At 31.4% G+C, this 15338-nt stretch overlaps 1 long non-coding RNA gene across 2 annotated transcripts in view; it reads left to right on the top strand.

The window, feature by feature from the left end:
• The window catches only part of LOC148278206 (uncharacterized), a 28212-nt gene extending 16073 nt beyond the window's left edge, over positions 1-12139 (top strand). For both annotated transcript variants that reach the window (XR_015823250.1, XR_015823251.1), the window contains exon 2: positions 10728-12139. This is a non-coding gene — a long non-coding RNA (uncharacterized LOC148278206). The remainder of the gene's footprint in view (positions 1-10727) is intronic.
• Positions 12140-15338: the final 3199 nt, after the last annotated feature.

The following is a 15338-nucleotide window of genomic DNA, read 5'->3' as shown; positions in this document are numbered from 1 at the left end:
AAGAAATAAAAGCATTTTGATTCACAATAATTTTATGGTATTTTTATTAAATTCCAGGTTAAACTATTATGCCTTCCAAAATCATTTAAAAATACAGAAAATAGACAAAGTATTATTGTTTTTACCGTATGGAAATGCGTTTCTTTTTTGAAATAATATTTTGGTAGCAAATATTTAATTTATACATTATGTTTTTAACAAAATTTAAATGCCCTCGAATAACCGATTTAAATATTCACATCTGTCATTCGTATAAAAAATACCTTAAAATTATTTTTTATATTTTATATTAACCATCTTGGTTAAAGTAACGAGTGTGTAGTTTATAAAAAGAGAATCAAACCAGAGAAAAGAAAAATAGATTTTTAGAGCGAAAAGGGGTTTCAGAAATATTTTAAATATAAATCTTTCAAGTGCTCATTGCGAAGAACTGGAAGTGTTATTGTACAAGTATAAACCATGTTTGCTGATGCTTATTGGAACATATAACTAAAGAAATAACAAATAATGAAGTAATGTTTCCGAAATACACGGCTGCCAGATGTGATTCGTAAAGTCGGCATACAGGAGGCGTAATGATCGTAATCAAAAGTTTTTTTTCAATATAATTTCAAATGAGGTTCTGCAAGAAACAAAACTCACGATCCTCGTTATCCAAGTTTATAATAAATTTATAACAGGAACATATCGAGCTATAATCGATAGAACAACGTAAGCGACAAATAGTTAATTGTGCAGGAGGTTTTTTAAAATTTTGGTTCGATACATATTTTTTTTTATAATTCGGTAAATGGGATTTATAATGGTTGATTACTGAAATGACAGCCAAATTGTTTCAATCCCTTCCACTTTTAAGATAGTGGCGGTAACGCTGTTTTGCCTATAACTCGTAACCGCCTACATTGTCGTCGGTTACGTTGTTTTGCTTAGCTTAAAAATAATATTTCAACATATATTTTTTTAAGAGTAAAATGATACGGAATAATACATAGAAAACTATAATTGGCCTACAATTTTGGTTTATTTGTAAATATTGTTTTTGTTGTTGTTATAATGGCTGTTGTTTCCTTTTAACAAATAAAAATAAACATAAAGTTTATATTTGAAGCACTAACTTTGTGGTTATCTTTATATATAAAATTCCTCCGTACGTGTGATGTCACCGAACTCCTCCTAAACGGCTTAACCGATTTACCTGCGGTTTTCAGAGAAATATGGATCTTTGCGCTGTGCATGTTCGTAGACATTGCAATCATTAATAGAATATGTAAAAAAGAAGTTAGAAGCATAAATGTTTTATTCATCCATCTACCAGGGTTGCATTCGAAGAAAATTCATTTGCAAAAAAATAGAAAGATGTTGTTATTTTGTCTATAAAGAAGTTTATTTTTGAATGTTTACAAAAAGCATTTGTTTTTTGTGGATCTCAATCAGATTCTTTCCGTAAATTCGTTAAAATTTCTACCCATTTTTTTTTTACTAGATTTTTGGCAACACTAAAATAATATTAAATTAAATTACTATTACTATTACTATTTGAAAAATCGTATTAACGTCAATGTATCAAAGTGTTTGCTCATTTCTTTTTCGCGAGGTCGACATCCCATCCCATATCATTATATATTAGAAAACCAACCTGTTCAGAGAGTTGATACCGTACGCGATCTGGGTGTTATTCTTGATAGCAAACTTACATTTGAGAATCACTTCGATGACATACTGACCCGTGCACATAGAAACCTTGGTTTTGTACTTCGTACATGTCAGGTATTTAAAGATATCGCGTGTATTAAAATGGTCTACTTTGCTCATGTTCGCAGTTTGCTCGAGTATGCCTCTTCTGTTTGGTCTCCACAATATGTCACACATAAAGAAAAGTTCGAAAAAATTCAATGGACATTTCTTAGACATCTTAACTGGAGATGCAGGTATACTGATCTCAATTATATGTCTTCCTGCAAAAAACACCACTTGCTTACTTTAGAAGATCGCCGTTTACTGTTGGACATGGGGGTGCTTCATGACATACTTAGTGGACGCCTTGATAGTCCGGCTCTTTTGTCGGAGTTATCATTAAATGTCCCCGGCTACCGCACCCGGCACACGTCGAGCTCTCTATTTCATGTGCCAGCAGCTCGTACGAACTATGCCCAGAACTCTCCACTTATACGTTTTGTTAGTGAATATAATTTGAACTTTCCCCTTATTGATCCATTTGATTGTAAAAAAATAACATTTAAAATGCGCGTCTTAAAACATACTTTTTTGTCTTATACTCGTACTTAGTTTCAAGAATAAAGTCTTATTTTATCTTATCTTATTTTATTTTATTTTATTATATTTTATCTCTAATTCTTAATATTTTAAATATATTTGTATTTTCGACACTTGACACTTGTGCAATATTTACACACATGTCCACTCTCATTCCAATATAACACCCACTCACCCACCCTCTCACTCACTTACACTCACACAAACACACTAGTATGTATTGTACGTGTATTTAATTTTGGTATACAACAACCCTGAAGGAACTTCAGAATCAGGGAGATAACGCATAAAGTTGCTCAAAGAATTAAATCAAATGAATAATAAAAAATACGAAAAAAAAATAGGAAACACAATCCGCCTGAATTTAATAACTTTAAGACCTATTAATTGTAATATAAGTTGTAGCTTGTTGTTTCAAAAACAATATTTGGAGTTAGTCCAAATTTTTGTATACAAGGACTGGATTCAACTCCCTAGGAAGCTGTTAATATTAACATATTACAACAGACATGAATAACATTTTAGATAAGGTAATATAGATGTCTAGGCATCTACAGGGGTTACGACCTGTCATTGGCTGGTTAAAGTGGCCACTTTACACTCTGTGTAACATTCACCATTCTGCCCGTATTTGAACATCTATATTCCTTAATTTATTTCATCTGTTGATGTTTTTAAAGTTAAAGAGCTAAAAATTTTATTTATGCGGGAGAGATTCTTTTGATTGAATTATATAACTCACATAATAGGCAACGCCTGAAATTTTTATTTTTCAATTTTTATACTTCTTCATGGATCAAGTGGATTTAAAAACAATATTTAGAGTTTTTCCAAATTTTTGTAGATAAGGACTAGATTCCACTCCCTAGGAAGCTGTTAATATTAACATATTACAACAGAGACGAAGAACATTTAAGAGAAGGAAATATAGAAGTCTAAGCATCATTACATAAAAGTAATAAGTATAAAAATTGAAAAATACAAATTTCAGGCGTTGCCTAGTTTATTGGTGATATAATTCAATCAGATAAATCTCACCCGCATAAATAAAGGTTTCAGTTATTGAACTTAAAAAACATTAACACATGAAAGAGCTGAAGGAATATAGATGTTCAAATGTGGGCAGGATGGTGAATGTTACACAGTGTGTAAAGTGGCAACTTAAATTAGCCAATGATAGGTCGTAAGCCCTGTAGATGCCTAAACTTCTATATTACCTTCTCTAAAATGTTCTCCACCTCTTTTTGAATATGTTAATAGTTGTTTTAAGTTTTTTTTACAACTATACAAATAAATACATTACATTACAACCACTTTATTCCTTTAAATGCACGATTAAAAAAAATATGGTTTTTTAAAAAAGCAAAATCTTATGATTTTCAATCAGAATTCATTCAGGGTTGATTAAAGAAAAACGCGAATTAAAAAAAATACATATTTCAAGTAAATATAAAAAAAATCATTTTTGCAAATAAAAAATAAAAAATAGATTTTTCTTGCATTTCTGAAATAATCAAGCAAGTCTTTCGCTTTTTTTTGCTTATTTTTAAAAGCGTGATTAGTTAAACATCTCACGTCATACTTATATAGTAAATTAATCACTATACCTTAAGAATTTTATCGTCTCTGTTGATATATTTGTGTCATGTATGTAGATGCTTTACAAATTAGATACACACGGTATTTTACGCATTTCCATTGGTTATAATACTACTTTGGGTTAATAGATACTAAATTAAGCTTATTAACTCATCTTTGACATTATCCGCCGTGACATTTTGACATGAAATGTTCAGCCGCCAAACATAATGCATATTAATTATGTTATTCATACTATAACAGCTTCGTACGATGAATTAAGTAAACAAACAATTATGATCTTACCCAATACGCATACTACAACATTATAAAATATATATTTTTTAATAATTATAAAACGAAAATATAAAATTATATGCAGCTGTTTATTTTTTTTTAAAACAGAGTTAGAAATTATAATGATGTTTATTAAAGTATAAAAATATACGATTTAAAATTTGTTTTATATGAATACGAGATGAACACGACAATGCTTTGCTGTTGCTAGATTTGAGTTCATACTTGCATATATATATATATATATACATACTAGCTGACCCGACAGACGTTGTCCTGCCCGAACGTTGGCTTGCCTTGGAAAAATACTTGTCATTGATAAGTAGGTACCTAGATACTTGTTTGTGATTAAATTCCAAAACTAAAAATTGTCAATATTAAAAAAAAAATAATTTAAGTTGGTACTTGTTTATGGTTGAATGCCAAAACATAATATAAATACTTTTTCAAATATGTCATTCTTTTTGCAAACATCAAGCTCCTGTCATCTCACCAACAAAGGGGTGTACTTATGCAGGAATACGATTTGTAAAAATGTATTGAATTTAATATTATTTTAGTATTACCAAAAATCCAATAAAAAGAATTAAATGGGTAGACATTATAAGGAATTTAAGGAAAGAATCTGATTGAGATCCACAAAACGTTGTTTGTAAACATTCAAAAACAAACTTTTTAATACACAAAAAAACGACATCTTTCCATTTTTTGCAAATACATTCTCCTCGAATGCAAGCCTAGTAGATCGATGAATAAATCATTTATGCTCCTAACTTCTTTTTTACATATTCGATTAAAGATTTTTATATCTACGAACACGCACAGCGCACAGATCTATATTTCTCTGAAAACCGCACGTAAATCGGTCAAGCCGTTTAGGAGGAGTACGGTGACATTACGCGTACAGAGGAATTATATATGTAAAGATATGTAAATTTAATGAACACAATCGAAAGTTTGATATCAATTATTTTATTTAGTTCAAATTAGATGCGTACATATACATGAATATTTTTGTGTTTCTCATTACATAAATTGTGAGGATTTGTGGTGACTGAGAATTTTAATAAATAGTTATTTGAGCATTGTTTTTATGTCACTGTCTTGAAGATGCCTCCCCACTGCTATAAAAAAAGATAACTTCATTTCGGACCTTTTATGCCTAATTAAAATATACAAAATCGACGCGAAGTTTTGCTGTCCCATTTTTCGCACTTCAAAACTGAACCGATTAGTATTTTTTTTAAAACAGAATATCCGAATAAAATATTATGTATCGGAACGTTTTGTGTTTTTCAAAAATAGTTATCATCTTTGTATACCGTGCGCTCAAGGACCGCAGATAAATCTGGACGTTTTTATGGGTTTATTTGTGGTTCTAGTTCTCATAATAAACTATTTATCAAACGAGCAAAACAATTGAGGCCCGTCGATGATAAATGTTTGCAGTTCCATAATCCAGGGTGAAAATATGGGAGTACGTTTGTATGAAGAAAAGTCAGACCGCGTTTACTCTTAAGATATCACATCATATGTCTATCCTGGAATATATTCCTAGCCTCTTCCACATTCATACATCTTGTCATACATGCCCTTCGGTTCTGTCTGCTTTTGACATAACCAGACTTAAAATTTTGGTTTACCTGATCATACCACGTCTTTCTTGGTTGTCCTCGTCTCATGTTACCGTTCATTTTTGCCATATATACTTGTTTTACCATTCTTTCGTCGTCCATTAATTTAATATTCTACAAACTACTTTAGAGACCCTTTTTTAATCTTATTAATTATACTACACTCAGATTTACACTCTCACCTGATTTTATCATTCGTAACCCTGTCATTTATTGATTTCCCACACATTCATCTAAGAGATCGCATTTTAACCGCGTTCACTCGGCTTTCATCCTTCCTCTGCAAGTTCCATTTTTCACTTCCATACATAAGTGTTGGAACTAAAACTCCGTTGCGCTCTGCCAGTTTATCTTCGATTTACATATTTTTATTAGCAATTACTGAGTTAAGTGAGCCGTTCATTTTGTTGCCCGCATTCACTTTACTTTCAACATCTTTTATTACTCTTCCATCTCTTGAAAACATGCTTTCCAGATACACAAATTCTTTTACTTGTTCAAGAAATTCGTTGTTTACATTAATTATGCAGTCAGTAACCGCACTTCCTCTTTCAAGTACCATCACTTTTGACTTACTTTCGTTCATCGCCATGCGCTATCCAGGCATACATCATACATTCTAGAGACTATTTTTTGCAAAACTTCGTTGCTGCTTGCTAACAGAACTACAAAATCAGCAAACAACAAGCAACGTACTTAAAAATTATCAATTTTTTCTCCAATACCTGTACATTCTATCTCTTTCATACATTAGTCACAAATAATAGCGATTTTATATTATAAATTAGTATGTAGTAATACTTATATATCACAACCATTTTAGTCATGCAAAAAGCATCAGAATTAAACTCAATATTTACTTTACAATGTGATAACTTCATATCTTTTTCCTCTTACATACAAAAGATAACACTGACCGTCATTTATATCTAAAAATATTTTTTGTGTCACAATAATAATGTAGGTTATTCATTTCTTTATTGTGATAACGACAGGTAGGCGATAATTATATCCGAATTTTTCTTGTTTGTAAAAATATTTTTTCCGAGGTAATCAAGGTTTTAAGAGTTTTTGATTAGTAAAGCAGTTACTTGGTACTAGATGCATACATGCTTTGAAACCGGTCGGCATATTCAAAATATTTCGTGATCTCATCATCATTATCATCTATTCCTTTCCGCACCTAATTGCCTAAGTGCACTGAATTGGTACACCAATCGCAGCATATTTCGAACAATTTTGTTACATGAAGGTAAGGAGTTCAGTCTTACGCTTCAGTTACCAGTCCAGAGATTATGAAATATTACAACACCATTTTAAATAAATATTTCAAATCAACCATGTCGGGAATCGAACTCGAGACCTCTTTCATGATAGGCACACGCGCTGACATACACCACGAGGCCGATCAGTAGGTACAGTAGTTTACTTTTGCTTGGATAAAACACTTAAACAATCATGTATATATATATAAACAGAATATATGGTTCAAAAAAACACTAAATTTTCGTACAAAACAACTGATTTATGACATTTTTTAACATGAAAAATCACACAGTTACCATAAACATATTACAACGAGATGAAAAACCTTTTTAGAGAAGGTAGTATAGAAGTCCAGGCATTTACAAGGCTTATGACCGGTTATTGGATGGTTTAAGTGGCAACGATTCCTGGACTTCCATATTACATTCTCTTAAATGTTCTTCATCTCTGTTGTAATATATTTATGTTAACAGCTCCCCAGGCAGTTGAATCCAGTCCTTGTTTAAAAAAAATTGGACAAACTCAAAATACTGTTGATAAATCCACCTGGTCCACGAAGAAGTATAGAAAGTGAAAAAATAACATTTTCAGGCGTTGCCTAGTATGTAGGTGAAATAATTCAATTAGATGAATCTCACCCGTATAAATAAAGGTTTCAGTTTTTTAATTTCACATACATCAACAGATAAAAGAATTGAAGGAATATGGATGTTCAAATATGGACAGAATGGTGAATGTTACACTGTGTGTAAAGTGGTCAAAAATAAATAAATTAAAAAAATGTATAAAAAAAGTACTTTTTTTAAAATGTTATTCATCTCTTTTGTAATATATTTATGTTAACAGCTCCCAGGGAGTTGAATCCAGTCCTTGTCTACAAACATTTGGACCAACTCAAAATTCTGTTGTTCACAAAGTTACCGCTTCAAATAAACATTTTATTATTTCTTCCCTTCTCTGAAGTGTTCTCCATCTCTGTTGTAATTTTATAACAAAGTCTATTCAGGTTAAATTCTAGGGTTGCGTGTCCAAGCGGATGAGAAATGCATTTCTTTGTGTGAAGTAGAACCTGAACCCTGGACGATTGTTTCCGATGAATGGACTCTTAAGTAAAAATCCTGAAAAATAAATCGAAAGGAGATAAGTCTGCCTTGTTGTTTAGTGATTGGCGCGTTCACATACCATGCTTGAATTTCTCGGATAGAGTCCTGGCAGGGTTGATGTGAATTATTGGTTTTAAAGGAGATTGATTCTATGCTGCAATATTTCATTGCTCCTGGAGCGTGAAGCATAAGACTGGAAGCATATATTTGGACCCCTGTATTAGTTGTAGTCTGGTAAAACGCACGCAAAATGAGGAAATCATACGATTTTGCCATTTTAAAACGAATGTTTTTTTTTAATCGCACCAATGACACCAATCATCCACGTTAAATTCTTTGAAATCTTCTTTGTAGACATTTAAAGTTTTTTTTCTGTTTCAAATAGCCGGAGTATTATGTGAAAGGTTCCAGTTTTAAAAGGTACATCCGGCCAACATCTTAGCGTTAGCCATAGCTGTCCGCGTCATTCCTCTAAATAAAACTTCGATCGATTTTACTGTCGTCGATTCGGCATCGGGTTAAATGATTAAGATTTTATTGATAAAAATTGACGTCAATTTTCAAGATTCAGACAGATGTTATGATAATCCATTTTAAAGATGGTAATATACACTATATTTTAAATATAAAAAAAATAAATGGGGTATTTAAGAAGCCTATAACTATGGACAAAAATACATAATTAGATTCCGTGTTCTGGCAAATTGAAACGACAATACGATTACAAATTTAATTACATAGTACTTACATGCCGTAAGGCGATGCTCCCGCGATATAAAAAAAAACTACATCTTAGATTTTGTTGAGTTACACGTTTATTTCGCTTGTCACGGGCGGTTTTAGCTTTTCAAAATGCACGGTCTGACGTGGTATTACCATGTTTGAATTTTAACGTAGTAAAAAATATTATTTGGACCCCTCCTTAATTGCGCGCTGCTTAAATGGGGCAGGATGAAATATAATTGTTACAATATTATAGGGAATATCATTGTCAAAGTGCATGCAAATGTACAAATATATTTGAAATTATTTATGTGTACTGTTTCATATACCTCCATTTATTTTTTAAATATATGTATATTTTGTACTACCACAGCAAGCACAAGTTGCCTCTTTTTTGGTATGGTATTTCGTTTGTTTTTTTTTGTTTCTGTAATTTTGCTTTATTATGTATTTCTTTTTGTTAAAATGTTGTAACTTTATACCATGTAATTTTTTTTTTGTGATTTAAAAAAATTATTTCTGTTATTAATTTTTATTAAAAAAATACATAACATACATGAACAGAAAATATAAAAAGAAAAATAACGAAACATTCTAAACCGCGAAACCGGCTTGTCAGCAGGTTTTTTTCCTTTATAGACTATTATTAATATTTAAAGCATTAACCTACTTGGTGATCACATATTTTACTAAATGTTATTAAATATTTGTCAATAACCACTTAATAACTTTTCTATGTCTACCAGTTCTGAGACGTATCCGTCTTTTCGTCAGGATACCAATCAAACCAACATTTAAAGCCCACTTCACCATAGTTGTTGCACAAAAATATAAAACTGACGAAGAGACGGGTACGTCTCGAAACCGGTAGACAAAGAAACGTCGGTTTGTGGTTAAATACAAACATTTCATAACATTAAGTAAAATTATATAAATTTATAAAGTAATGTAAATATTATTAACAACTAAAGGATAAGCATACGTAATTTTCTCACAAAATAATATGTACTAAAATTGAAATGGTAGGAAATTAACATAAAATAATAATCGTTAATAAATGGTAAATTTAAATATTTTATAACTCTAAAATAAATTAACTAGTAGGTAGCATGTAAGTGCTTATTTTTGCATAAAAATGTCTGCCTTAAAACAGGTTGTACCTAGTTAGGCAGACTAGACATATTCCGGAGAAATCTATTGCCAAAGTATGTATGTAGTACATAAAGAAATTGTATTTTTTTCTTAATAAATCATGATTATTATTATTATTATTATTATTAATACAAAGCCTTGTTACATTTTATTAAGTTATTTTTGCTGAAATGTTTTGTCAACATTTTCTTTTAAGATCTGCTTAGGAATTTTATAAAAAAAATTTGGAATTTCACAAGTTTATCAAAGTTTATTATGAAGTATTGTGATGACGCAGTAAAGAATGAAAATTGTTGTAAAGCAGTTTTCACTGAATACTGTTTTACTCGTCTGAGTAAAAATGGGATCATATCGACGGTGGAAACCCAAAATTAACTAAGTGACTTGTAGCCAACTTTACAGAAGAGCCAATCAAAGTTTTTTTAAACCAATAAAAAATCCCACAGTTTCACTTTTTATTAAATTTATGTAAAAATCACGGAAACTATAACATTTGTTAAGACAAACTTTAATTGGCTCTTGTGACAAGTTGCTACATGTCGCTTAGTAGATCTTACATTTCCACCGACAATATGACGTATCCTATGGGAGGGATACATTACCAAGAAAAGGGTGAAATGTGATTATTTTACCTTCATATTTTTAATTTATTCTTTCCTCCAAATTAAATGTCTAACATATTTGTTTTTTTTGTTTACAGAAAGCAGATAGTTCGCAGTAGGAACAAGAATAGTGCTGTAAAATTAATTACCCGTAGTAAAGTAACATGATAGTTTGAGGTAAATATATAGTTAAACTGTAATCTTAGTTATACCTTGTACTAATTGCGTTTTTTCACTAGTCTATTGAAGTTGCAATTTGTTTTCGCAATAAAACTTTACTTAATTATGAAATATTGCTTTTAAAGTCTACTTACTGTCTTATAAATAAATCAAGTAGTAATGTTATTATTATTGTTTGTCGGCCTCGTGGTATAATGGTCAGCGCATTTACTTACCATGCAAGAGGTCTCGGGTTTGATTACCGACATGGTTGGCACGAAATATTTATTAAAAATGTGTTTTTACACATAATATTTCATAGTCCCTGTTCCTGAAGCGTAAGACTGATCATCTTGCCCTTTTGTAACAAAAATGATCAAGGTACGTTGCGATTGGTGTACCAATGCAGTGCCCTATGCACCATTCGGTGCAGAAAGGGAATAATGATGATGATATGGTTTTAAACTACCGTAGAATTTTTTACTTTGGATTTTTGTCCTCGTTTTACTGCGATTCTGATCTACAGGATACTTACCAACAAGATTGGTTCATGACAAGCAATTAAATAATTTGTTTACTATCTTCAATCAGTTATTCTAAAAGAACAATGGTAAATATACCTATCATTTGTGTAGTATTGTAATAATATTGTACGGTCGGCCTCCATGGTGTAGTGGTCAAGACACTTGACTCACGTACGGAAGGTTCCGGGTTCGATTCCCGGCGAGAACACAAAAATCAAGAATGTGATTTTTCTCAAGCCTGGGTGTTTTGTGATGTAATTCACCACTGTAATTGGGCCTTCTGGCCTGTCGTGGTGCAAAAAAATATAATATATGGATATATGTTTACTAGGGATAGAAATACTAGAAAAGATATTGAAAGGAGGGTGAGTGCCGGAACAGAGTGAACTGGGAAATAAATGCTTATCGCAGGAGGAAAAATTAGCAGTTCACGAGGGAGTCCTGGCGTCAAAACTTATGCATGAAAGCGAAGTATGGAATTGGAAAAAAAAGTAGTTTTGCGTTGGTCTGGACATATAGAGCGAATGAACAGCGAAAGAACGGCTAAAAAGATTTATGATGCGAATGTTGAAGGATGCAGAAAACGAGAAAGACCGGGAAAGACATGTCGTCATTAAAGACAACAAATATTTAAAGACGGACATGTCAAATGTGGGATAAATTGAAGCGCGTGCGTGATAAGATGTATGAATATAGGGGAAGCTAAGTCTGTATGCAAAGACAGAGTGATATGGCATTCTATCTTCTTTGCCTACCTGTACGGAGAAACGGTGTGATGGTTTGTATGTTTTTGAGTATATCTATCAAGTTTTTATAACAATTCGAAATAGTTACGTGTACGTATAAAAAAAAAACAAAAAAAGCAAAGCAGTTTATTAAGGAAAAAAGGTTTTTTTTGCTTAAGCTCGAACGGTTAATTTGTTATTATTTAATTACTTTAATCTTTCTGTTGTGAAAAGGAATTATACTGTCATTAATGTTAGTATTCTTGGCACATTTGTTAAACAAATATTAATAAACACTTATCCCTAATCGTCTGTTAATAAAATTAGATCTTGGTTCTTGTGTAATATAAATATTATATAGTAAATTAACATTGTAGACGATGTTAAGCGATGAGTTAAGGCAAAATAAAATGTTTTCTTGTTCAATGCATTTAAATTATAATTTTTTTAATTGCCTTCTTATAATTCACTAAAATATTAAAAACTTGAAGGCCATTTTCAAGGATTTCTCCAAACTCACTATTAAAAGATGAGAATCAATTTGCGGTAGTGTGGGGTTCGAACCTTGGACCTCTGATCCGTGAGTCCGCAACAGCGACGGGACCACAATTCAGATAATAAATTCTTGATTATGATATAGAACCCAGTACCTAATTAAGTTGGAAAAAATGTATATTTTTTATCGTGACATGGTTATTCGGATTTAAAAACCTCAAGTTTTTTAAATGTATTTTAAATCGGGTAAAGGATGATAACCGAATTTGATAAGAAACTCATATTATAAACATATCGGCGTTTTATCAAATCTGCATTTCCTGCATTAGTTAAAAACAAAAATATTACCTGATAATTCTTAGACAAGATTAATCTTAGTTTAAAAGAAGTATTATATTTTTTAAACATCAAATATTTATACAAATTCAACAAAACTGGAACTAATACACAGTTTCGAAATAATATCGCCCGAAAAAAATTAAAACCTCGATCATTTATTTAATAATGCGTGATATTACTTAATATACATTATTATTCCTTAAATCGCTCTTTTACTTAGTAAATTATCTTTTTTACTGTTTTAAAAAGTATTTGTAGTTCATGTTGTATAAATATTGAACTTTTTTTTAAAAATCCCGAACTGAATTTTATAAAAGGAAACCTACCCTGCATTGTTATTTTTTTTAGTTACTTATTTTACGCGGTACTGTGAGGAAAGCACATCCCTTGAAAACACAGGTTTTAGTATATTAAAAAAATAATTAAGTTTGTTTCACCAAAGTGCCAGGAAAGTTTAAGGAATTATGATTACGAGTAACAAAAACGGTTTTTTGCTGTCTTGCCAGTGAATATAAAAGACAGAAGGGCGGTTAAACGAAATTTTAGGAAACAAACATGAGTTAATACACTAAACATTACACAAAAAAAGTACTGAAATAGGGATTGAGGTCAATCGACAAAAAACGGTATTAGTACAAGGTATAGTGATTAGGAATAATAATTTCGTGGGTAGCTTCATTTCAAACCTATTGAGGTTAAATGTTAATGCAATTCCTTCAAATAACAATATATTAATGTGATTCTATGAGAAAAATGAGTTTGGAAGGATTAATTATATTATCTGTCCAATAAAGCTCTCCCTTTGCAGTTAAATTTATTTTAAGCAAAGGTGTGAACAGTTAAAGGAATAATTAACAGTTTTATAAATATTAAACGCTTTTTTATGAGACTAGTTGAATTTGTTTTTAAGTGCTATTATACAATTCCGGAAAGCACGGATTTTTCTATCTACAGGTGTAGTAAGAAACTATAATACACAGTGGTGCTAAAAATAATTTCTAGCGGTCTCATAAGAAAGTGTTTAATTTAATGAATTAAATCATGTTTTTCACAAAGTTAATGCCGATAGAATAAACAATATAATTTTTAACAAAGTAGGAAATATTGATCTTTTGCTGTCTACTCAGTGAGCAAAAAAAGCTAAAAGACGCAATCTTGTCAGTGAGTAAAAAAACGGGAAAGACAGAAAAAAATATTTTGTCAGTGAGTAAAAAATCGGAAAAGACACAGAAAAAGGTGATCTTGTCAGTGCAGAAAAAAGCGACAAGGACAAACGCAAAAGTGATCCCGAAGAATTCGTCGCCGGTCGAAATTGGAATCTCTACAATTCCCGCGGGGGCGAGCTCGCCGGGCGCGACGCCCCCGCGGCGCGTGTGCGCGTACCTCGTGCTGCGCGGCATGCGCGCCGGGGGCGGGGGCCGGTGAGGGGCCCCCGCGGCCGTGGCGGGCTTCGGCCGCGCGGGGGGCGCGGGGGCGGCGCGCGCCCCCTACCACCACCACCACCAGCACGCGCTGCAGGCGCACGTCGCTGCCACGCCGCTCAACGCGAGTGAGTATTCATTCTTTATTATTATTATGTATTTATGTGAGAACATAGTAAAAAGTCAAATTAATTTATTTAAATATAAAAAATACAGGTTTAATGGGTAGCACATAATTCAGCACTGTATATATTATCAAAACATATAAATTTATTATTAATATAACAGCAATATCAAGTTGTTAATATGAATAAACACTAATAAAATTTACACAATGTTGACAAAATGAGAAAAAAACTTATAATAAAAAATAAATTAAGAAAAACAATAAATGTGTCATTTTTTAATAAGAAAAAACGGACATTAATAATATACAATTAATAAAAATAAAAAAAAATATAGAGAAAAAAAAATACAAGAAAGAAATTACATCAAAATAAAAATAGGTGCAAAGGTTTTCCCAGTCAATGTTATCAATATGTTTCTTTTTTGGGTGATACCGTGTGTGTTAGATTTGCTTCGACGTTTCGGCTACCATTGCAGGAGCCATTTTTAGGGTAAACTGAGTGATCACTCAAAAAAAAAAACATATTGATACATCAAAATAGTGTAAAAACTAATAAAACATAATATTTATAATGATTTTTTATTAAAAAATATATTTTCAATAATAGCGGATGCAGAATATTACTGAGTTAATCGTCGGAATGTCTGGTCTGCTAACTTAAGGGAATACATGAATGTTGAAGAAACAAATTCTTTATTATCCTTATTTTCTATATTAACAAATATTCACTAATAATTATTAAAGTGCAACTGAATTTTATAGCCTGCAATTCATCAGCAGGTTCTTGTATATTTTTTATATTTTATAACGAATCTACAGTTACAATTTTATTTTGAAATGCTATATTTTACTAAATAATACAAATAGTTTTAATAAGATATTTAGTTCCATCTCTTATAAATAAGTGTTCAATGGCATC

Source organism: Micrasema longulum, unplaced genomic scaffold, assembly GCF_059751315.1.
Source record: "Micrasema longulum isolate JH-2025_06_02 unplaced genomic scaffold, ASM5975131v1 h1tg000913l, whole genome shotgun sequence".
NCBI lineage: Eukaryota > Metazoa > Arthropoda > Insecta > Trichoptera > Brachycentridae > Micrasema > Micrasema longulum.
This window is presented reverse-complemented; position numbering and strand designations above follow the sequence as displayed.